At 38.3% G+C, this 27,023-nt stretch overlaps 1 pseudogene; it reads right to left on the bottom strand.

The window, feature by feature from the left end:
* Positions 1 to 14,467: 14,467 nt before the first annotated feature.
* LOC148021940 (uncharacterized) lies at positions 14,468 to 16,753 on the bottom strand (annotated as a pseudogene).
* Between the last annotated feature and the right edge of the window lie 10,270 nt (positions 16,754 to 27,023).

Below are 27,023 nucleotides of genomic sequence, written 5' to 3' on the forward strand. Positions count from 1 at the left end.
AATTGTCACTTAATTGGGTGGGGTGTGTTTTTCTTTTGGGAGGGCATCACTTTATTGGCCCCTTTACCCTACCTACATGGAAACTACTAGCATCATGATTCATGAGTTTTTCTTCTACTTTTTTGTGAGTTTTGGGACTATTATTTTGTGAGATTTAGTGTTTACTTTATTCTAAGTGACTAGTATTGCATCTCCATCATGACCTCTCTGTATCAAAACCAAAATATATATTTGATGACCTTTACTATTCTCATTAAAAGATTAAAATGAAGTCATGGATTGTGTGTAAGAAATTGGAAAAGCATTGTTTCATGTGTGGAACCTAAGTTAGAGCAACAAAAACATATGGCAAATAGCCAAGAAGAGTTTCTGGAGTCACTTGGTGGGAGAGATGTGAAGACTTTTACTACATTATTCATGAACATTACTACAAAGGTAACCTCCATAGTTCATGAGCCTTATTCCATAGGTAAACCTCAATTGTTGACCCAAGGTGAGGCAGCTCAATGTGGTCTCCCTCAACTCAACGCTTCTTCTCTAGCCTCATGGTGACAACTTCTTACTTTATCTGATTAGAGGGGGGATGATGGGAAGTGGTGTTTCAGGAGGGCAATTAGTACCTTGGAAATATTTGGTCATTCACCTTGAGGAGTAAGTTGATTCTTCTTGGATGCACTTTTGATTCACTTTCTTGGATGAAATCCAATGCTAGTTTTTGGAGGTGATTTGTGAGTCTAATCCTCAATGTGATCTATGGCTTAGGGTTTCAATTTGCTTTGCAATGTATAGCCTTTTGATTCTCGCATATGGTTGAGGATTATTGAATAGTCTAATTTGATCTTGAGTAACTCTTGCTTAGAATATAGTGGGCATTGGTGAGCTAACACATGTGGAAAGTTGTTTCTTCAATCCATGTTTTATGCTTAAGGAGTCTTGTTTGTGCTCTCTCTTAGGCACATCTCATCTATGCTTAGGATTTGAACATCCATGGTTCTAACAAATTTTTGACTTATTTATATCATTGTAATCTCTGTTTACTCATAATATTTATTGAGTAACAAGAGAGGGTGTTAAAAGTATCTCCTCTTAGAGAGTTCCACCTATAAGAAATCATCTATATAATGTATGTTTAAAGGATATTAAGAAATACATTTTCTTTACATGCTATAAGGCCTTAAAATGACCCCTTTTACTTTACTAAACTTATAATTTTTTTCAAAATATAATTAAAAATCCCCTTTGATAAATATAATCTTATAAATTTTACCAGATATAATACCCTTATTTTGAACCCACGTGATATCTTACATGTTGTAAAAGATGGATCCCCTAAGAGCTCCTCTTACATTTGATTCTCTTCAGACGTATCTCAATTGTAGTCTATATTTTTGTTTTTCTTAATCTTAATTATTCTTTATATTGTCTTATTTCTAACTAAGTGTATGGTCATGTGATATTGTAAATTCACACTGTCTCTTTCTTCAAGAAAGAAGCTTGCTGACTAAGGAAGATAGTGGACTAGCTCCCTCTAGATGCAACCAATCATCCACAAATCCCTTTCCAATAAATATGTATTTGACCCATTGTGGAATCTCCTCCTTAAAGGGTATAATGCCCATTAAAATCATGAGTATCAATAGCGATAGCTTGAAACACTCATCATTGGTTAGGTGGTCAAGCAAGGATTAATTCATCACTTGATTGTCTATTTTGCTCAATACTTTGGTCCCCTTCAAGGAGGATATATTTGTTGTTAATGAGGATCCTAAATTCTCTCATATTTCTCAAAAGGGAATCAAATGCTAGGAGAAAGTGTGGAATCATAAGGAAATTATAAGGTGCCTTTGTATCTAATTAGTTATTGATACTTGAATGTCATAGGAAATGGATCAATTATTTCAAATCATGTCAAAGTTTAAGGAGATATTGTCCACCTCATTTATGATCAATATCAATTTAGTCTAAATAATTTACGATATCAAGATTAGAAAGTGTGATAAAAATCAATGTCCCAAGGCAAATAAGCTAGTTTCTCAAGGCACATGCGTTTTGAAAAAAGCACAAAAATTTGTGTGCGAGTAAATGCAAAAGTCTAATTTTAGCAACATGAAATGCCAGAACTTTTAGTAAGTTTAACATATTTTTTTGGGAGACTAGTTATGTTGAAGTTTCCCATAGAGAAAATTTTAGTGAGCTAAGTGTGTATCATGTGGGTTCAAAATAAGGTATTTTTAAAATACTATTTTTATATATTTTTTACATACAGAAGGGTGTAATATAAAGGGATTATTTACAGATTGAATAGAAAAGGGTTATGTTCTATCCATAAAAAATGTACAGATAAGGATATTTATAAACAGGTTTTGAATGCACGTGATATTGTAGAGGATATACATATAGTAACTTCCTCGAGGTTGATGCCACTTTTATGACATTTCACTTTGTGCAATGTTTAAAAAGAGGGTCATTTTGATCTCTTTGGCAATGCAAGTGCATCAAAGTGACTGCTTGCTTTCAAGCCTAATTTGTATCGTGACTATTTCCCATAGTTCTAGAAAAACAAGCAAACAAAATATACCTTGATATGGCCATCTATAATTCCCTAGTACAAACTATAGGGAATGGAACCTCTTAGTTGTATAGCATGTTATTTCCTTCTATGATATGTGAAGAATGTGATTCCCTAGCTATATATCCTATAATTTCATAATGTAAGGTGTGGGGAATGGAAATCCCTAGTTGTATGTAGGGAATTCATAAAGGCATACCTAAGATTAATCCCTACTATAAGATGTGGGGAATGTAATTTCCTAGTTATACGTAGGGAATGCATTAGTTTGAACGTAAAAATATTAGAGAATTTCCTAAATTCCATACGTTTTCCTATATAGGAGCTATTCAAAAGCTCCTTTTGTAGTAGTAAGATTTAAAATTTTTAAAAAGTCATAAAATTACAATTTTCAAGGTAGGACCATCCAACTAAGATTGATAAAACCAAATGATTTTTTAAATAAATAAAACCAATAAAAATTATACTACTATCCTAATAAGAATGTGTAAAATGATTTCTTTTCAATGTTATCATGATTTAGACACTCTTATTAATCTAACAAAGAATATCAAATCCTCACTACTTGTTGCAAAAGTGTTTCAGGGTCAACATCACCATGCCCCTTATTCTCCATGGCAATATGTGTGAGAGCTCACATGGTTGACATGACCTTGGTCTAAATAATGGGACCAAAATGTTGGGTAACACATGCTAAGGTATTAGGACCATTTGATATACTCTTTTTCCTTAAAGAGCTTTAATGCACAAAAACCAACAACAACTAGAGATTAATTAATACATAATGCATTATAAAAAAACTAATGATTGAAAAAAAAGCAACATGACTTATTGGACTATTGTGAGCAAATAATCTATTGATGAGCATAGTAAGACTTTCTCTCTCTATATATCCAGTCTCAACCTGTAAGATTGTGGTTTGTGATTGAGTGTTGTAAGGAAAAAAAAGTAATATTATTAGAAATAAGGTTATTAGTACAAGTAGTATTCCAAATAAGAAAGTGAATACAACTAAAAGAAAACTTATAAAATCATCCAACTAAGTTCTATGTCTATCACTATCTCTAGATGATGCATTATCCCTGCCTCAAACCTGCCCTTGTTGTATTCTGCTATGCTGCTATCATCTTGGAGAGTGTACAACCTTCTCCTTGAGTATTCCATAACAGTCTATTGAAGAATGAAGTATGTACCTAGCCCAAATCATGTACTTGATGACCAACAAGTTGTAATGCCTAGTCAAGGAGTCCTTGAACTAAGGCCGGACAAGATTTTAGATGCTAGGGTGAGACAACTAAGATCCAGAACCTTGAGAGAATGCCTCGTCCAGTGGAAAGATTATCCCAAAGAGGATGCTACCTGGATGGATGAAAGCTCTCTCAGTCTTCAATATCCCCAGTTTTTCTCGAGATGAGGACATCTCGATTCTTTTAAGGGGGAGAGAATGTAATATTTCCGCACACTGCGAACCGTAAATATTGACTTCCCGCACACCGTGTAAATCCTGTGCAAGGGTATCACCTACATCGTATTATTGGTAGCTTAATCCATACCGTGCATGCTCAAAAATGAGGCCGCCACATTGTAAATACGAGGCTGAGGTTGAAGACCGTAAAAAGCCGCGAGGGAACACCCTTTTTGAAGGGGCAATTTGGAGATTTTTAGGCAATTTTTTTTTAATTATTATCCCTTCCCCCAGCCGATGCATGGCTGGAGGAGAGGGAGTGTGGGGAGGAATGGCCAAGAAGGAGTGGGACGGATATGCATGAGGAGGAGTCCTCCACGTGTGTGGAGGCCCTCTTTCCCAAGGCCTATAAGAACCCCCTCTTGGGGGGGGGAAAGGGGGACATGGCGGCAGAAGGCTGTTGAGAGGGAGAGGCCGGACGTGAAGGGAGGGGCCGGACGTGAAGGGAGGAGGCCGGCCGTGTGAGGGAAGGGTCGCCATGTCGCCGTGCTGAAGGAGGTGAGAGGAGACGTGGCTGCCGCCATCGCCATAGACCAAGCGGTGTGGTAATAGAGGGGGGGAAAGTCGCTGGCCGCTGGGGGAGCCGCCGACAGGGTGCCGCCACCTCGCTGGAAACCACCAGGCCGCCGCCGTCCTCGCCTCGACCACACCCTTTCCTCCCATGATCATTGGACCCTCCCCTGACGTGGCCACGTGCTGACAGAAGCTCTTAGAAGCTTCTCTAGGAAGCTTCTAAGGGGGCTTCTCAAAGCCCCCTTCCCGTGGAGTCCCTTTATAAGCCCATTTTTACCCCGGGATTCAATCCCCTTTTCCAATGCATTCCCACACAGCCCATATTAGCCCGGTGTAAGTCCCCCCTTCTCGTGGATTCCCAACACAAGTCCCTTCCCACTACATTTCCCCCATAGGTCTATCCACACCCCCCGGGACTTTGAAGAATAAGAGAGGAAGCCCATAAAGGCCCTTCCCACTAATCACCTACAAGGCCAGTCCTAGGATTTTAGGGAAGGAGAAGAAGAACTCTAAAGCCTCCATTCTTGCAAGGCCAATTTGCAAGAGCCCTTTCCGCGAACATCCTCGTAAGGCCCCAATTGTTGAAACTCCGTTTATAAAATCCCCATTTCCCAGAATTTTATAGGAGCCCCATTTCCACAAACCAAGCTCCAACCCCGCGAGGCCTTCCATAAGGCCAAATTCCGCAAGCCGGTATTCTCAAGGATCCACATTTCGGAAGGGATCTCCTGCGTACCAGGGAGAAAAGAACAAGATCTTGAGGCTGCGTACCAGGGCGAGCAAATTCACCGATTGCGTAAGGGAAAAGGCAACCTGGAAGTCCGTAATTATGTCATGATGGGCCCTAAAAAGTCACAAGACGCGCCTGCGGAAGGATCTTCTCCTGGTATTTATGAGGATATTTCCGGGAGTCCACAAGTCCAGGTTTTTATCTATTTGGATTCCACACAGAAGTATTGAATTAATCACGATAACTTCATGGATTAGGAAGCACTCATGCATGTCCGAGTTCAACTAGTCAAGATTAAATGCAATTGGAAAATGAATTGGCTATTTGAACATTTATTAGAAATAGCTTAAGATATGAAAATTGATCGTCGGTACGTTCAATGGAGTTAATGAAAAGAGCATAAGGTGTCCATGCATTTGTAGGACCTTATTAGCAAGATTCCTTTTATGTATTCAAAAGTGACGAGCCTAGGACAACTGTTGCCTCATTACAAGGTTGAAATTATTGAGGTACACCTTTTTACTAGGCATGGAAAGATTAATGGCATGTCCCATTTTTAGATGAATCTTCCTTGTAATGATTTATGAGGAAAAGTTAACACCCATAAGATGTTATTCAAAAAGGAACAGAAGGCACGAAAATGATCTATGGACTTGCAAGTGGCATGATTATTTGATGTAAGTCCTAGTAGGACCTAGGAAAGTTAGTGTCCAGATTATCAGGCATTTTTACCTTACCAAGGAAAGATAGGGTTTTTGTGAACCATGTGATGCGTAGAAGCAGTAAATCGCATGTTTACGCGTATTGGTGTAGTTGTAACTATTGTTCTCCATTAGATGTAGGTTATTACCTTTAGAAGGTTCATCCTTGTCGCAATACAAGTATATTGAGTTGTCTAAGTAACCTAAAACACAAGGGATTCATATGGGCATGGCTCAGTCGATATGATAGGTATCCCAAGTGCCAAGTGCAATAAGACTTCGACCTAGTTTTACACTTGTTGCCAAGTCTAAACCCGCAAACCCAAAGATCTTACACACGTTCACGAAATGTCGAATCAATTGGATGTTCATGCATAAAATGATCTAAGGTTTTATCCTAAGGATCATTCGTTCTAATGATGAAACTCCGACGGAGTTGCAAATTTCCAGGACCATGGGCCAACATAATTAGGAATGGGTTGGAGGATACCCTAAACCCTGCTACTCGGCTAGAGGTAATTCCATGGCCGGAGGACGCCATTCAATGGGTGGAATGATCCCGTGGAATGATGCAACACATGTGCAAAAAGGTTGCAACATCGTATAGACTTGAGATTTGTCCACAAGAGAGTTTTGTCATCTCTCGAAATGGGGTTGGCAAGTTATTGAAAGAATTTAACTTACAAGAGGATGAGTAATCATCCTGTTACTCACTTTTCTTGGGGGATAATTGCCAAGGAAAAAGGAAAGTTAGGTACTTGCCTTGAAGCAAATAACCAGACAATAAACTAAAGCGACATGGTCGCTGGAACCTACCACAACAAAACCTAAAGTATTGGTAGGGTATGACCCTAACCCAAGAATGATAGGAATCTTGCCAAGTTGCAATTGATTCCGGATCGAATGCGGGTTGCATTCGGAGAAAAGGAGTCACTCCTTAACAGTTTGCCAGCTAAACGACCACTGGAATTGATTGTGCTTGTAATAGTTTAGAAAGCACTGTTTGCATTGTTTGCTCAAGGAACTAAAGGATGAAAAGATATCTAAAGCTTCAGGTTGAAGCCTGAAGGGAGAGGCAGCTTCAGTTACCCCCGACTGCCTGCCTAACCCTAACCAAGGGGGTTGTTAACCGCGCCGGGAACGTGGACCGAACCCGCCGTGAGAGGTCTCTCCGTTGAGTTCTACTTGGAGCAGGAGGACGCTTGGGTGCCAGGGGGGGCTCTGGCCGTAAATCCCTCGCCTTCCGGGCCCTGCACAAGAGGCTAACGTGACTCGGGATTGGATCTCGAGGCCCGCATACTAGTCTACGGGCGGAAACTTGGATTAGTGATCCCTGGTGGATTACTGGATAGCCTTCGGGCGGATTATGAATACGCCTACGAGCGGGAACTCCTTGTATTTCAAAGATAAAATGATAAAATGATAATAAAGAAGTTGTTTGGCATTGTTTTCTTTATGTCCTGTGATAAGATTACGTGAAGGAACCAGTGCATAAGAAGGTTAATCAAAGAAGCTGTTTGTATATGTCAAACTAATGTGGTAGGTAATTACATAACTAAAACAAACCGAGGAAAGTGCGGAGGATGGACCATGGGTCCGTCCTACGGATGGGTGGTCCCAGTTAGCCGGGAACTTTTCTCAAAGTCCTCGACGAACAGAGGTTGATCGTCATCTCCGAAACAAGTAACGAGAACGATGACTTAGAATTAACTATTACCCGATTCACGCTGTTTTAGGGGAACGGAATGGGACTATGCCTTATGGCAGAGAGGTCGAGCCTTGCATCCCTCTCGTTTCCCATTCTCCTTGAACCAAGTGTAGCGTGAATCCGCTTCGGACCTGGCGTTTCTGCGTAAAGTAGTTCGCTCGGGTCTGACGCTAGTTGTTGCTAGCTAATGACCAAACAGGAAAACCCAAATTCAGGTCGATCCTAAGTGGGAACGGCCAGGATACTTCCGCTACGTGGCAGACGTGGGAAGACCTAGATCGCAAGTCCCGTAACATTCCATGGGAGTGCCGGGCGGAGCTTTCTAGACATCCTTCCTGATGGACTGCTAAGACGTGTCCGGGATGATTCTAGTGGACACGTTACAATATCAAATCGTATATGTGAAGATCTCCTACAACTCATCATCTCTCATCCCTTGGCTTATGTTGCTCTCTTGATATCACCAACAACAGCCTACACAATTAAAAAGCAATACTAACATAATCAATATATGGTTTAGATGAAGCATGAAAACATAACTTTACAAAAAAGGATGTTAGTTAAAAAGCATATACGTAAGTACCAGTAAAAGGGAATCATCAACAAATTTGACAAGTGGATGCAAATACGACTAGCCCTATAGCTTCATTTCCAGCTTTTGGAATAGCTCAACATAAACGGAAAGGTATATGCATACATCTCCATAGAAAGAGGAGTCCACTTCATTCTTAAAAAATTATTATACTCATGTCTCTTCATCTACATTATCCATGCATCTCTTCTTGTAATGCTCCAAGCCCTCCTTGTCCTCCACATCCCATAATATCGACTCCCTACTTGTTAGAAACTGCGAGGAAGACGAGAGACGAAAGGAAGAGAGGAGAGAAGAGAGATATGAGACACCGGAAGTGGAACCCCAGAAGTGTGTCAACGGAGCACACATGATAGGAATATATAGAGGGGACCTAGGACGCTATATATAGATAGACTATATATAGCTAACACCCCCGCTCAAATAAAGGTCCCTTACTATGGATGAAAAAACCTTGGGGGCTCAAGGGAAAAAACCCACAGCTCTATATAGGCCTACCGTTATATTAATATTCAAAATATAAAATTACAAAGTTGAACTTACAAGAGCCTATTCATAGGCATTAAAGGAGCTACATCACTCGTGAATTATAACATCAACAGAGAAGGAGCTACATCAGTCCTGAATTACAATAGCCTATTCAAAGGCATCAAAAGAGCTTTATGAATCCTAAATATACAACTACAACAGCCTATTCAGAGGCATCAAAAGAGCTTTATCACTCCTAAATATACAATATGTAAAAAAAGGATAAGCGACGTCACTGCAAAAGATAAAATCTCCAAGAAATTCCTTCAATTGAACTTGGGATGTAAGCAGTATATCTGTCACATCAAAACTTAAAGAAAAATGTTACAGTGACATTAGAACAACACAAGGTCTATAGAGACGGTTCGCGACGCCGCTCTATAGACAACATAACACATGTGGGGCCCCATGAACAGAATATAAATAAAACAATTTGTCATCAGCTAGAATATAGACACTCATCAGCTGGAAAGAATATAAACGAAACAATGTATCATCAGCTAGAATATAGACGCTTATCAAAAGGACAGGAGCAAGAAGGAGACGAGGAGGTACGGGGAGAGGCGGGTGCAAAACAAGCAGTGACGAGGAGAAGAAGACGAACAACAATGAGGTGAGGAGGAATCCGCCATAGCCGGGATTCAATTGATACGATGAAACATGACTGGCGATGGCCTTTTGGTCTGTTGTTCTCTACTCGAATCATGGCCTGCACAAGCAGGCATCGCGCATGCCCTTGATGGAGAGCATCCATTCCTTCTCCTCCAACTCGGGCGTATTTGTGCACTCTGATACCATGTTAGAAACTGCGAGGAAGATGAGAGATGAAAGGAAGAGAGAAGAGAAGAGAGATATGAGACATCGGAAGTGGAACCCCAGAAGTGTGTCAACTAAGCACACATGATAGGAATATATAAAGGGGACCTAGGGCGCTATATATAGACAGACTATATATAGCTAACACTACTTACATACTCTCTTGGTCTATACGGGGAATATTACTTTCATCATAACTCAAGCGCTGTAATATGTTGATGGCACAACATACCACCAACGAGGTTGTAGGGGGTTTGGATAGAATATTACATGTTTAAAATAAGATATAAGTCTGTCACAAGGAATGAAACAACATTTATGACTATTTCCTGTTGTGAAAAAAGTAACAAACAAGGTCATACATATGTTCATATGACTTGGCAAGACAAATGTGTTGTGTAGATCGTTTCATCTTTTTTGTAGATCTACCTCCAAGTATCTAGATGGATCTAATTGAATGGTTACCACTGCTCCTTCCAATACTATTTTGCACCACTGTACATCAAATATGATAATGGAGAAACTACAATAATCTATTGAAATTACACATTGTAAGTTGCCAAAATACTCCGTATTATCTACAATAGTATTTGGATCTGTGGCTCCCCATCCACTTCCTTGTTCAAACTTCAACATGACATCACAATCCATCATGGAATACATTTTATCGATATGCTCAACTTGAAAATATCGCCCGTGTGACCATGTGTTGCATTGTAGATTTTGTACTACTTTTGAAATGGCTAGGTTAGTAGTTCGATATAAAATCTGAATATAAGTGAAAAGTGTCTCAGAACCTTTTGAGGGACTAAGTACAAGGGCGTTGGACATACTAATTGAGATACAACTCATGATCTTAATGTCACTGCCATCATTGTTATCCATTTCATATATGCTACGATAGATAATATGATTTTGTTTTCCTCATTGTTTCTCTCCCTCACCCTGGTTCTCCCTCCCTCCCTCTCTATCTCTCTTTGTTTCTCCCTCTCTTTATTTATCTCTCTTCTTCTTTGTTTTTTTCCTCCCCTCTCACTATTTCCGTCTCTCTCTCTCTCTCTCTCTTTCCCTCTCCCTCAATGCGTCTCCCCACAAATAAAAATAAAGAGAGAAAAGAAGAAAATTGAAAAACAAAGCAATGAGAGGCAATGTCTCTCTCCCTCTCTTTATCTATCTCTTCCTTGTCTCTCTGTACTTTTCTATCTGTTTTGTCTCTCTCATTCTCTCTTTGTTTCTCTATTTCTCTCTCTCCCTCTCTATTTTTATCCCCTCCCTCTCTCTCTCTCTCTCTATTTTTCTCTTTCCCTCCACCTCTCTTTTCCTCTATCCTTCAATCTCTCTATATCCTTCTCCCTCCCCCCCCTCTCTCTCTCTCTTTCTCTTTCCCTCCATCTCTCTATTTGGAGATCTAGGCTACCAATCCCTTGGAGCCTATAATTAGGGATAAATAAGTGCCAAAGGAATAGTCTTTTGGGGATATTGCTTTGATAGTGTTGGTTGAGACATGTAAGAAAGTATTCCTATGTGCTCTTGAGTATGCAACAATTTTTCGATTAAATCTCAGGCATTGGTTAAGAGCAATTATATTATGATATAAAGAACTCCTAGGGAAAATGCAAAGAAATCTAACAGCATGAAAAAGAAATAACACAATCAAATGAGTTCTAAATGAAGTTGAAGGTGTCTATAGATGAATACTATACAATGAGACATCGAATCTCTATGTCTTAGTGACCAAGGTACAAGTGAGTTGAAAGTGGTGTTAGAGATGCTAAGAATAGCTCTTAGAATATGCCACACTCAAGATGGATCCCAAATCATAGTAGCAACAATCCATTAAGAATGACAATGATGTATCTAGCAATGGGGGAAGTGAAACATAGTCCATTGAAACATAGGATACCAATGATAACTTAAGATTGCAAAAGTGCAAGCTATGCTGGTTGAATAAAAATACCATGAATTAAAAAAAGAGTAGTTGATGATCATGTTAGTTGTTAGCCCTCAGGAGTGGAAAAATGTGGGCTATATTGGTGAAAATGTAGGCTAAATAACTTTGAATCTAATGGTGAGAGCAAGGAAGTAGCTCACAATGATCCTCTAGGGTAGGGCAACAACATCTAAACTACAAGTGGTAGAGTAAACTATAGGGTCCAACCACCTAATAGTAGGGTGATAAGATGGATCCACCCAATAGTAAGGTGGTAGGTGGGAAAGTATGGCACAACCACTAACTAGGAAGGTTTCCCCTCTTTATGCCAGCTAACACCTCTCTAAACTTAAGAAGCGCATAAGATGCAAATAAATTTCTTCTTGCTTAAAAGGACATGTGTTCTTGTGCCTTTCAATCGTGCTTGTAGGGTATACAAGTGATCTTCAATTCTTGTGCTAGTACAAAACCCCCAAGGTTCTTCGGTCTTTCCAAAAATCTATGTCAAAGTAGTTCAATCAAAGATGTAGTGCACCTTGAGACAAGAACTTTTTGAAAATATTTGTGCTCAAACACTCATGCTTTATTGATCAATGCAATTGAACAGTGATGTGATGCATATCAAACAATCTATGCTAGCCTCGAAGAATATGCATGCATTGAAACATTTGCCTAGCGAATCCATCTATGTAAGTGTTATGTAATATGCAAATTTACTTTCTTATCAAGAATTCCTAAGCCTTTTCCCTCATTTCTCATAGATCAAATTGAAAATTATCCTATTTTGACCCAGAAATCTTGTAATTGCTTAAAAGAAATAGGCCAATTGATGGTGGCCAAGGGAAACACCCATCTCAAGGAGACCCACATGACCCTCAAGTTCTTGTTACCGAAATTTGTGTGCAAAGAGTAGTGCATGCAAAAATGAAGGTACTCGCTCTTCTTTTTACATGTGTAACTAATGGTGCTAAATTACAAGCCTCATGTGTTGTTCAATGCACAATTGAAGGTGCTAATGTGCATGATACCTCCACTTTGGCATGCAAATTATTAGGGAGAATATATGGAATCCCACTCATAATATGCAACTTGTTAAGGACTATTAATCTATGGCAAGTGTGGATCCATTGGAAGAAGGTGGTCTTCGACAGAAATCGTGGTTTCAGCTTAGATTGTTTGTTGCAAGTCATGATGATTGTGAAACCAAAGATTTCGCAAGAACATAAGAAGAAGAAGAAGAATAATAATAATAATAAGCAAGAGGATAAGGAAAAAAGTTGGGAGCCAAAGAAACTAAGGACCCATATAGAAAAAGAGATTGGGTTGGAGGTATAGGAGGCAAATCTTCAACAGAGAGCTCTCTCGCAACTCAAACAAAAATACAGCCTCTAGGGTAAGGTGCCCAATTTTAAGACGGTCCCCCCTATTTTGTAAGAATGATTGAGATAAACCAACATCGATTTTAGAGCAAACCAAATGAATAATTGCTTGCTATTTGTAATAGGTGTCCAATGGAGAGCTGCTAATACACTTTCTTAGAAAGGCACACCCATATCACAAAACAACAGGTCTTTTTTTGCATCACTGATTTTCTTGCGCAGCACTAGAAAGGCCTCGCCATACCTTTATCTTTGCTTATATTTTGTTGTTGGGAAGCTCCATCCCTTGCAAAGAGGTGTGAAACATCAGCAATCATGAGAGATGATGATGGATCCTTGATCTATGGAAGAAGAGCAAGATTTTGGCTGTAGTCTTACGAAATATGATGAAGGGAATGAAATTCTAAAAATCTAGTCTTTCTCTCTCCTCTCTCTCCTCCTTGATGTTCGTTCATATGGATCAATTCATGAGAGAAGGGGGTGGGGTGTGATGAAGGATGCTAACGGCCAAGAAAGAGCGTGAGCGGCTTTCCAACCATGAAATACGAGCCTCAAAACCGCGATTTTTATGCGTAAGTGATTTTTCATTTTGTTTTATGATGAATGGTTGAAGAAAATCCTTAAGAATGGTTGCTTTTGATTCCCCATGTTGTGTTTTATCAAAAATAATAAAGCAAATCAAAAAATTTAGTAGTATAATAATTTTCTCCTAAATACACAAAACCCACAAATTACGATTTTCATGGAAATTATGACATTTAGGGGTTTTATAGGGTTTTTTGGGTTCATATGAGATGAAAATGAATATGGAAATAATGTTGAGCATACTTGATCAAGAAAAACCAATAATTCTAAAATATCATAAATTTTTGCCAAATAAATATGAAAAGGCCAATTTTGCCATTCTTGATATTTTCCGCTAGAGGGGCTGGTAGCTACCAGTAAACTGGCACCCTTAACCTAAATCATTAGGGCCTTGACCAATGATGTACATTGTAAATGCTTGAATGCCAAATTTTGAAAATGATTAGGGTAGAAAGCGACCATGTAGAAACTTTACCTTTCAAAAACAACAACCATCATCGTAGGAAGTTGGGAGCACGTGCGCGCCCGCCAGATCGACATGAGCAGGACCAGGCAGACAAGGCAACATGCTTCAAATTTGATGCCCAAGGTTGGGCTTCAAGACAAAATCAATGACGCTTTTATTCTTTTTTGTGAGCTTCATTTTGGCACCTTTGCTTTAAATTTAGGCATCAACTTCCAAGAAGCTTACAAGAGATCATTCTTAGATGAAACTTAAGAGATAACAACTCTAAATAGTAGATGGTAATGTCCCATAATACTCGATTTTAAAAAAAGTATAAACTAGTGTGGAAAATCACAATAAAAACTTTGGTTTCATATTCTTTAGACCAGAAGAATTTCCAAGGTCTAGACACTTGTACATCATAGTTAATTAATAAAGTTCATCATGATAGAAAACAAGGTGAGCAACAAGTAAGAACTACAAATCAAGTAGTCTCCGTGCCTTTACTAGCTTCCATTTCTCATAGACAAATGCCCCCAATCAATGCTTTTGATGTCAGGGCCAATAAGAGAAATTCGCATTAATGCCTCAAGAGTCGCCACCTTCAATAGTTGGTGACGATCACTTTTGATTATATTGTGATTAGAGAAGCCTCGTTCACATGCTACTGATGAAGTAGGAAGAACTAAAAGAATTTGCCATAATCTCATCAAGTTTGGATATGTTGCTTGCCAATCAAAATTGTTGGAGAAAACATGCCATGCATCCTTCATACTCATTCCCTCACATCCAAAATATAGTGTGTCAGTGTATGCATAGATTTCATTTTTACATCCTTGAGTATCTAAAATAGAAGCACTAAACTTTTGCAGTAACTTGGCCAACCATAGATTGACCTTATTTTCTCTTTCTTTTGGGTCATGTGGAAGATATTGTGGAGAGAATATTCTTGTTGCACCAAAAACATACATATCTAGAAACCGCTCATTCACACAATCTATGATCTTTCCAACAAATTATTTTGCAAGTTGAACACAACTATCAACATCACCCCTTCCATTATCAATAGTAATACCTGCTTTATCTTGTCCACGCATTTTTGCGAAGAGAAGTTGATGTATATATTCTTCTCCATTCTCATTTACATGCCATAATAAACCATCTCTTGTGTCATTCATAAACTTGAGAAGATATGATGTACCTACTCCAAATGGCCATTCTAAGAACTTCCTTGTAAGAGATCTTATTGTCACTTCAATGGTGGGAGTGATTGTTGTGATATCCAAAGCATCTTCTTGAAACTTTTTATTTAGGAGGTTTAAGACCTTTAGGACATCAGCAAGCATACAAATAAAAAACAACACTTTGTAGATCCTTAACTTTTGATACCATCCTCGTGCGTTGTCTTTCCAAAATGTCAAAATTGCAGGCATTAGCTTGCATAACCTTTCCATTATGTTACCCATTGCCAACTATCTAACATCATGGATTTGAAGTACTTCAAAAACTTGTAATTTTCATTTCTTGTAAAAGACTTTGTAAAGCTATATGATGTAAACTTGAGGCATTTATGCAAGAGTACTCCTTGTTTACGATTTTGTCGACATAAGAAAGGTAAGGAAAACACTTAGCTGAATCAACAATGGCAAGGGCTTCTCTATGAGCAATACATTGTGTGCTAATAAGATGAGGTACTTCCCTTTGTAGTTTTGCAACCAAGCCTTCATGACAACCTAACATTGAGCTATCTCCATCAGTGGCAATGCCAACAAGACGTTGTATGCTGAAACTAATGTCCTTCAAAACTAGCATGATAGCATCAAACTTCGTTTGACAGTGCCATCAACAACCAAGATTAGTCGTGCAAATTCTACTTTGCATATACCTCTTCCCTCAGAGGATAAGAATGAAAAGTAAATGATTAAGTGCTTTTCTAAACCCCTATTAGTTGTTTCATCTACCATTAAGGCATAGTAAGGACTTGACAATATCTCTTGAAGTTGCAATGTATATAGATGTTCCAATATAGAGAAAGCAAACTCCTTACCAGCCATAATGCTAGTATAAGATGAATAATCATGATAAGAAGGCATTGAGTCCAATGCCACTGCATAAGCCAGCTCACAAATCTTAACAAACTTTTGGATTGCCAAGTCTTCTTTTGCCACAAAGTACATGAGTTTCATTACTATAGTTACTCTCTCCTTATTTCTATCATTAATTGCTTTCACTTGTGTGGTTACTTTGATTCCCTTTACATCAGCATCATGTCTAGCTTGTGCCCATTGATGCTCCTTAGAGATGACATGTTTTCAAATTGCACTAAGCTGCATGGTTTTACATCCCTTTCCTTTTCCCCATGGTCCTTTGATCCTAAACTTTTCACACCACTCACATTTCATATACTCATTCTTTCCCTCCACCACACGCTTTAAAAAATGATATTTTCTCGTCCATTCTATTCGAAAATTTCTAGAATACTATTTTGATGTTGTTGTGGAGTCTTCTGTGTTGGCTACATTTTCTGATGTGCTACTCGGCATATCAAACATTTCTACATCACCGTCCATTTCATTATCCTCATATTCATTTTCAATCTCATTCTCTTCATCTTCATCATGCTTTGGAGTATCGCCAAAGAGTTGAGGATGAAGATCTAGATCGACATATGGATTGTCTTCTAGATAGACATTAAGATCTATATTTGGATTCACTTCTAGGTTGACATTTGGATTAACTTTTTCCTTTTCTTTTCCCCTGCCAAGCATATCCAATAAAGTTTGTTGACTCATCTATTAAGTAGTAAAAATGAGGTATTTCAATAATGGAATTTCACAAAATTTACTTTTTCTCAAATAGTTCGACTAGATGCATACTTAGAAGAATCAGAACTCATACCTCGATGCCTTTTGGATGGCTTGTAGGTTGCCTAGAATCCTCATAGAGGGTAGATATACTCACTTCATCAAGAGCCTAGACACCTAAAGTGACTCAAGAGGGGTGAAAAAAGGCAAAATCCAAGGATTATGAGAATTTAGAAAGGCTTACAAGTTATAGAAGTTGACCTGGGGTGCTTCAAGAGATAGGCTCAAGGCTCAAAAGGTCCTTGTCTAAACACCAAATAGCTCAATCATCACCACACCTCCATCTACTTGACGCGTGTCACGGGATGTGGTGCCAAGGCCCAATGGTCAACATCTCAGTGGCCTTTAGGCTTTGACCGTTCGGCATTCACACTCATCAATAACTCCAAGGACCAGCAAGCTGTGATGGTGAAAAGAAAAATGCTTTGTTTTTTTCCTAATGCGAATCAAATGTTTTCTTACCGATTTTCTAATGCAAATCAAACCTTTGTGTATTGCTTTATTCTATTTTTTAATGCGATTCACCAGTAGATAGCGCTAGCCTCCTCTCTTGAAGAAGATGGTCACAACTTACAAGGCACTACCTCTGTGCCTCCTCCCTCATGCAAACGCTATGTGCCAGTGTCTCTGTGCCTCGGCGAGTCGGCCCCCTACTATGCAGGAAGGCTTTTTTCATTGTCGCCTGCACAAATCTGTGTACTCGAAGTGGCTCACCACCCAGACACCATCATCCTTCTCCTCCTTTTGCAAATCCTCCTTCATATGCCTATGCCCCTGCACTCATAGCTTCAATGCCTCTGCCTGGGAGTGACGACTCAACACTCATTTCACCAGTACCAATATGCAAGACGGCTCGTTTCACTGCTTACACTTTCACAAATCTACACAGTTGAAGTGGCCTACTGCTCAAGAACCATCAGCATTCTCCTCCTTTCACAACTCCTCCTTCATATGCACCACAACAAAAACGAGGCATAGACGCGCATGTTAGATGCGCAAAGTGGGGTGCATCTATATGCATGTGTAAATAGATGCGAATTTTGCATCTATATATCCGCGCAAATAGACGTGAATATAGACGCGTCTTCAAACGTGTAATTATTTAACCACTTGAAATTGGACTTAATATAATAAAAAACCCAGAGTTAATAATTATTTTTGCATTGCTCTCTAATGAATGGCAGTTCCTCCAGTTGACAAGCCTGATATAAGTAATTAGCGGCAAGCGACAGAAACCTTATTATACAATTAGTAGCAAGAATTGTATGTATCTCGTAATTTCTCTACTTGAAGATGATAAAAAATACTTCCTTTTTATTATGGAAAATTCAATTTAGCTTTAAACTTGACTATTGATTCTTGAGTATGCACGTGTGCGCATGATATTTTCCATAGAATTAAGAATACACATTGAATCATTAAGCAAATTAAGTATGTTACAGTGAATGATCCATCTCATCTTCAATGACATCAGCCCTTGCTAAACTATCTACTTCTAGGTCTATGTTACCAAGAGGTAACGAAACAAATAAGTCTATCCCACTATCAAATGTGTTGCTATATTTCTCAATAACAACATCAATATCATCAATCACATTATTGTCCTCTTCTGCGTTTCCTTGAACATCCTTGTGAGGTTCATCTTGTACTATATCACGCATATCATCCATTATGGTGTCATCATGTACATCATCATTAATTGTTGGATTGTCATCTGCTATCTCTATGTCGGTAATATTACCATATATTGGTTTTGAACGATTAGATATAGGGATGACATACCACCATCGGTTATTATTTACCATTGGATGATACACAACCTGTATTTGAAAAACATGTTGAGAGAGAGAGAGAGTACGAGAGAGATACACAAGACATGCCCCCAAAGAATGATTCATATTGATGTAGAGTTAGTATATATAGGCGAGACCCAAGTTAAGTGAGAGATTATATATATAGTTGTAACATCCCCACTCAAACAAAGGTCTCTGGCTGTGAGTGAAAAAACCCTTGGGGAGAACAAGGGAAAAACTCGAGCCCCTACACATACCTACGATACAAAAATGATTTACTATAAAGTTTTCTTGAATACAATGATACATGCCTCAATCAGTGAGACAAGAACTTGGAACAATACCAAGTGCATGTCTTAATGAACTAAAGCGAGCTTCACTAAGAGCTTTTGTGAAGATGTCTGCAACCATTTGATCACTAGGACAATGCTCCACCATAATGGAACCTTTCTTGACTTCATGTCGAACATAATGATAATGAATAGCAATATGCTTTGATTTACTATGTTGTATATAGTCTTTGGTAAGACTAATAGCACTTTGGTTATCGCATCGAAGAGGTGTACTAGATGATGAAGGATGTCCCAAATCTGCAAGTAGTTGTTGAAGCCAAACTAGCTCGCGAGCTGCTAATGATGCAGCAACATATCGGCCTCAGTTGTAGAAACCGCAACACATCGTTGTTTCTTGCTGGACCAAGAAACCAAACATCCATTTACAAAGAAGCAATTCCCACTTGTAGATCGCATGGATAAGTGTGAACTTGCCCAATTAGCATCTGTATATCCAATAAGGTCAAGAGAAGTTGAAGAAGATAAAGAAGAATCCTCTCGAGGACGATAAATAAGACCAAATTCCTTAGTACCCTTGAGGTACTTAAGAATACGTTTTGCAGCACTCCAATGAATAGTGGAAGGGAAAGAAAGATACTGTACCAAAAAATTAGCTGCAAATAAAATATTTGGTCTTGTGTTTAAACCAATAAATTGAAGACAACCAACAAGATTAGCAAAAGGTTGATGAATGGTTGATTCTTCATTGCGTGTTGTAGATGTACCCTTGGTAGAGCTTGAAAGAATGGGAGTGTTGGCAGAGTGCGCATTTTTCAACCCAAACTTCTCAACAATATCATTAATAAACTTCGTCTGGCGAAGAAGAAGAATGCCTTGTTGTCGGTGTCATTGAACTTGAATACCCAAACAAGAATGTATCTCATCAAGATCCACTATTTCAAATGCAGTCGATAAAAGCTTATTCATAGCATCCAAGGAAGCAATATTATTTGACACAAGAATAGTATCATCAACATATAGAGCAAGAATAATAAAATATTTGTCATCCCTTTTGATGTAAAGATTTGGGTCAGAAAAACATGCCACAAAACCTTTAGATGTGAGGAACTGATCAATCTTAATATACCAAGCACGAGAGCCTTTCCTGCAATCATAAAACCTTCAGCTTGCTCCATATAGATTTCTTCTTCAAGATCTCCATTGAGAAAATCCGTTTTAACATCCATTTGGTGAATTTCTAGATCAAATAGTGTTGCAAAAGCCAAAATCATACGAACAGTTGTGGAGCGCACAACGGGAGAAAATGTTTCTTGATAATCTACTCCTGCAATCTGTGAGTAACCTTTTGCAACAAGTCGTGCTTTGAACTTATCAAATGAGCCATCAGCTTTGGTCTTGGTTTTATAAACCCATTTACATTTGATAGGAACACGATTTGGGGGGAGTTTAGTAAGAATCCATGTACCTTTGGAGATTAAAGAATCATACTCAGCTTGCATAGCTTCTTGCCATTGATCCCTTTGAGATGAATTGATAGCTTCCATATACGATATTGGATCCTCTTGGTCAGACATAGCATCATCAAAGACATCATATTCAATAGAATAGAATCCATGCTCTATCTCAATAGGAAGATCGACATAGATCTCCAAATTTTCATCAATCTTCTTTGGAGGTGAAGGAGGTTTATGATCATCAGAATTAGTAGAATCACAAAGCAAGTAAGGAAATGCACTAAGCAAAGACTGTGTATCATCTGAAACATCTGACGACCATGTGCCACCCGTAGTCTTCTCATCAAATATAGCATCACGACTAATGATAACCTTTTGAGTAGAAGGATCATAAAATTTGTAACCTTTGGAATGATCTGAATAACCAAGAAAAATAACCTTCAAACCTGGAGGATTGTCCTTGGGCACATGAATATAAGCAATGCAGCCAAATGTGCGAAAGTGAGATACTGAAGGTATCTTCCCTGTCCAGATTGTTATAGGAATTTTACCAGCAAGTGCAGTAGTTGGAAGATGATTTTGAATAAAAACGGCTGTTAGAAGTGCTTCAGTCCAAGACTTTTGAGACAAACCAGAGTGTATAAGCATGCAACATATAGCATTAAGAATAGTGCGATTTTTGTGCTCAGCAACACCATTTTGCTGAGGAGAATAAGGAACTGTAAACTCATGATGAATACCTTGATTCTTACAAAAGTCATCAAATAGATTGGATACATATTCACTGCCATTGTCACTGCGAAGCGTCTTTATAGAAAATCCAGTTTGAAGCTCCACACTTATCTTGTATTGTTTAAATATAGATAAAGCCTCAGACTTATGTCGAAGAAGATAGACATGTGTGTACCGTGAGAAATCATCAATGAAAGTTATAAAATATCAATATTGAGACTTTGAGGCAGGAAAAGGACCGCAAATATCAGTATGAACCAAATCCAAGAGAGCACAAGAATGTGATGAAATAGAAGTGTGGAAAGGCGAATGATGGTGTTTTTCAAGTGCACAGTACTCACATATTCCCATACATGGATGAGATTTAAGATCCATATCTTGCACAAGACCATGACAATGAAGATCAAGAATTTTGGCAAAATCGGAGTGTGCAAATCGTTGATGCCATAATTTGCAATCTGCATCTCTAGGGGCAGTAACAACATTTGCAACTGTATCATTCAATGATAGCTCAAATAGATTACCATGTCGAGGAGCCACTGCTATAGTATGCCCATCTTTCTCTATACGACATTGATTATAATCAAAGCCAATAAACAAACCAAGATCAACTAGACGAGCAACAGAAAGAAGATTTCTTTGCAAATCTGAAACATAAAGAACTCCTCTTAATATTCTGGTGGATGAAACAGTCCCCAGATATAAATCACCCACTCCTTTGACTTGACAAGTCCTATCATCTGCAAGATAAACAAACTTCTTGATAGGAAGAGAATGATAATTGTGAAGCCACTGCGATTGGTATGTCATGTTTCCAGTGGCACCTGAATCAACGATGAATAGAGAACCATCATGAACATGAAGTACCTTTTCTGGAGAGATATCATGATGGACGAAATTGAGCTCCTGATGAGTATGATAATCATCAGTTGTAGTTTGTTGAACAATATAAGCTCGAGAACGTTCTTCATCATATCTATGTTTATAACAACGATGAGATGGATGATCTGTATGTGCACAATAATCACAAGGAGGAAAATTTTTGGACGAGCGAGGTTGCTTTGTAGTAACTCCATGCTCCTCATCATATTGACATGCCCAGCAATCAGAAGCCACATGGCCTTTCTTATCACAATAAGAACAATGTTTATTAGGATAAGCAAGATGAGAAGATTTACTACCTTGATTAGGGCGTCCACCCTGCTGAAAACGTGAAGCGGGACGCTTGCGAGCAACAAAAGCAGCATCAAAATCCCTTTGTTCGCGAGTGACCAAAACAGCATCAGATTTTTTCAAATGATGCTCATGATGTTGAGAATATTCAATAAGAGATATACATGCTTTGTCAAAGTGGATATCATCCTTGTTAGACAAAATATTGATGATATTGTCATATAAATGATCTTTGATGGTATGAAGAAGTTGAGTAACAATCTGATTTTTAGCAACAGGAGCGCCGGCAGCACCAAGTTGATTGATAATGTCTTTAAAAGCCTCGATATGAGAGTGCATACAAGTACCAACCTTATATTGAAGATTCTTCAAACAAGTTTGGAGATATAAAATTTCGGTGACCGATTTCTTCTCAAACGTTGAGATAAGATACTCCCAAATAGCATGAGAGGTTTCCAGATGAAAGACATCCAACATAAGTGAGTGAGGAAGTGCAGACAATATATAAGGACGAGCCGCTTTGTCACGACGAATCCAATCAGTATGATCAATTTTCAATTCTTCAAATAATGGACCATCAGTAATCACAGAATTGTTATTCATCACATCAATAGGTTGAACTGGGCAAGACAGTTGCCCAAAACAATATCAAATAATTCGTCACCTTCAAGAATTAGCATCATCTTTGCTTTCCACCCAGGAAAGCCTTGTCCTTGGAAGAAGGGAACTGAACGTTGGCCATACGGATATCCGTTAACAATTACGCAATTGGCCATGCCTGTATGTTGAGAGAAAACAAATAAGATGAGATCGCAGAATCTGCAAACCATGATCAAGACGAGCGTAGTTGAGACGCATGACAATCAAAATAGGGATATGCACGTAAGAACGACGAAAAATATTGAGTGACTAAAAAGAAAGCCCGAAATAGAGAGGCGTAACGTGCAAAACGAGATGACGCATATAAGAAAAATACTATTTCGATCGAGCAAAGAACGTGAACGATAATAAAACATCACTAAAATTAGCAAGATGTTTGCTTGTCATAATCAACATCATTAACGAAGACGAGCAATTAACAAACTGTAATTGGGGATTAACAAACTGTAATTACAATTACAGTTTTAAATAAAGAATCGCAGATTCGAGCAGAATTGCTGTCTTGAATCCTGAACTGTCATAACTTTTGATGCGGAACTCCAATTGACAAGCGGTTTTGACAGGATTCGAGAGCACGACGAGAATGGTTTTGTTTTTAAAGACAAAATTAACTAATACTTCTAATTTGAACAAGTTCATGTATCAAATCATCACTTGTGCAAAGAATTCAATCAAGTATAAACAATGAAACAACTTATCTTCCTTATTGTTGCTACGCATCCATAGCTCTGATACCATGTTGAGAGAGAGAGAGAGTACGAGAGAGATACACAAGACATGCTCCCAAAGAATGATTCATATTGATGTAGAGTTAGTATATATAGGTGAGACCCAAGTTAAGTGAGAGATGATATATATAGTTGTAACAAAATAAAAGCAAGAAACTTAAATACTTATTATATTGTGTATATGTATCACATGTATACATATAAAAAATTTAGCTTTTGCATATCATCTGGCTTCGTAGAGTGACCTTCTCCCTGAACCGGTTACAAAAATAGATGGTGTACCATGTTGTCCAAAATCTCATCCTCTACAACTTGATGGGGCATTTCATGAGGGCTACTATCATGGTCGTCAGTCTCCACTCTTCTTGAAGACTATGCCTCCTCGCGTCGACGTTTTGCAGCCTCTCCACGCCCGAGAGGGAGCATCTAAGGATGTGGCACCGCATCCTGCTCTACCACAAAAGGGAGTTTCATGTACATTGATATATATTGAGTAACATAGACTAGCAATCTTAGTGTTAAAAAAAACAATGAATACTGGTGATTTTTCTCGGTCCCATTCTCCATACATGCTGAGGTGTGACATTGCAACTCGACATGCTCGAAAAATATACCCTCGACAACAATTACACATGCATTTTATTTTTCATCGTAGCCATGCATCTCGATTATGAATACGTAATGTTTCATCCTCACTTGAAGATGTGCTCTTTGACTCATCAGCATGCACCGCACTAGGTGATGAGGACAACATGATTAAACCTAATTCATGACAACATCAAATTTGTTATTCATATGTTTATATAAAAACTTCAAGCTGGCGTATTAATTATTCTAAGATCTCAATTTTAAATACACAAAACTTATCATAAATACATAAAAACTTATGATAAGAACTTACTATCAAAACTTATCTTAGATGAGAGATGCCATGCAAAACATAGATTGGCATAACAGAAAGGGCGAGATATGGTGAAAGTGATCTTTCGCAACGGATGAGAAAGGGCGAAATATTTCAGGTTGAATATTTAGAGCATATCTCGCCAGAAAGGCCGAATATTTAGAGCATACCTTGCACATAAACACAATATTAGTGAATTTGGGAATTTTTCAATTCTCATTTTTTGAATACTAAAAAGGTGGTACCCGGATAACATGCCCATAAGTTTCTCGGAACCATATGATGTGACTGATCATCGAAAAGTACTTGAAAAATGGAATCTATTGAGCTATAGAGCACTCAATTTGGAGTTATCGTGTTCAAGTTATGACAAATCCAAAGATTTGACCACTTGTCCCAAACTTATGGGAATTCCCATATTCCCCAATATGGTGTTCTGATAAGAGAAAAGCGATCTTGATTCAGAGCATACCTCATGCAAAACCAAGACATGTTCCTCTTTCAAAACCAAGGTGAGGATTCCACAAAGCCCTTACTATCAATCGCACCCTAGGTCCTGATGTCATGAATCTAGATAGAACAATTATAAGCACTAGACAAGCAATTACAATAAATTGAAAAAATCACATTTCAATATACTATATAAGCGGCCATATTCACCTATAGTACTAGGCAACAAGGTGCACCGTTTGTGCTCTCTCTCTCTCGTGTCCAAGCTTGGTGCCAATAGTCAACGTTGCTAACCCTAGCTGCTACATCTACCTACTAGCCAAGAAATACACACCACTAAATTTCTCCCCAAAAAATTCATCCTTCTCAAGAAAAAATGTCTCTTCCACACCCAAAGTTCTTTCAATAGAGAGGGAAATATCACTCTTTACCTTTTCTTTTAGGATCAAAAAGGTGACAAGCGTAGCTTTATAACCCTCTACTTATTTAAGTTATATTTCAACAATGGAGTATAGTTGATGAAGAAATCTTCCTGAAATGCCTTCTTCATTTTTGTGATGGATTGGTGCATGGATGCTCCTACCATCATCTCATGAGCCTTCAATTATGTCTCTGTAGTTGAAATTTATCACTTTGTTGATTATTAATATAACTCCACAAAAGGAAAATAAGAATCTTTAGGACTTGAGAGCAATACCTCTAAATTGTTAAATATATAGTGTGACTTTCTATCCATTATATTTATAATATCCCTATGGCTTTTGCAAAGCTACATTACAGATTTTACGCTTGCTCTCCACTTCTGAAAGGGATCAAGTTGTACTAAAGCCATTACTTTCTATGCACTCTGCAATTCCTTTACAAAATTTTGTTTGAAGAAAAAGACATGTTAAGTTTAAAAGGACTTAGAGATTTATAAGTCTTTCTCTCACATACTAACCCTAGGGGGTAATTAGTATTGAGACATAATCCAAGGCATAGTACTCCCCCAATATTGCATATCTGATGCCAAGTGATACCCACTTATCCATCAGCACATGGCGCATACATCTTGTCTAGTCTTTATCCCCTCCATATCTCTCCAATGTGTTTATTATAAAACATAAATTGATGATGGACTTGTCATGTCATTTGAACAATATAATACAAAATCACTTGCATATTTTTTCTTGTTTTTTGGTAATGCTCACTCCATATCCACATATGCATGTTTCTTTATGCTGAACCCTCCTTGAGAAGGCCCTACCATGTTAACCTAATGGCTTCTTCAAACACTACCAGGTTTAAAGCATGAGACTAGCAAGTAGTCTACAAAGTCTAATAGTCATGGATAAACTAGTGGTGGGTAAGACAACCACTCTTAACAAATCTTGAAACATGTAAACCGAGTTCATGGTTAGATTTCATGTGGCTATCACCAAACATGACATGGAGCAAGGTAGAATAGATCATCTTTATGCTTTACATTGTGTTTGCTCTCTACTTGTGGATGATGATTTGCATGTATTTTTAAAGAGATTCCCTTATGGTAGAAATAGATACTTGCATGTGAGGTTGTACAATGCAAGAGAAGCCCAACCAGGTTCAACCTACTGAAACACTCTATTTGTCTTGCTTTCAGAAGACATTGTCCATTATTCTGTTAATGATTTGCTACAATTACTAGTTCTCTTTGTATCAACCTCTTTTCATAGTTTGGTCACCTTCTTCACGATGGTCTTCTTTTCAATGCAAGTTTAGAATATCATTTGCCTCCCTTGAAAGATAGTAGTAGCCCCTACTCAAGGTTATCATGGACCCACCACAATCTGTTCCTTCGTGTCTTATCCAAGAATAGGTCCCCCTTGTTTATCTTTTTGAGTCGCCTCTAGCGTGATGATGCATAGTGGAATTATCATACAACTAGCAAGAGGTTGAAAATTTGTTGAAGGTTCAAATAAGAAAGATATACCTCAACTATCTACATATCAGTAAAGACATGCAAAAAATTAATTGTTCAATATATTAGACGCAG

This window comes from Lygodium microphyllum, chromosome 17, assembly GCF_053477565.2.
Source record: "Lygodium microphyllum isolate KBCC chromosome 17, Lygodium_microphyllum_v1.1.10, whole genome shotgun sequence".
NCBI classification, from domain to species: Eukaryota; Viridiplantae; Streptophyta; class Polypodiopsida; order Schizaeales; family Lygodiaceae; genus Lygodium; species Lygodium microphyllum.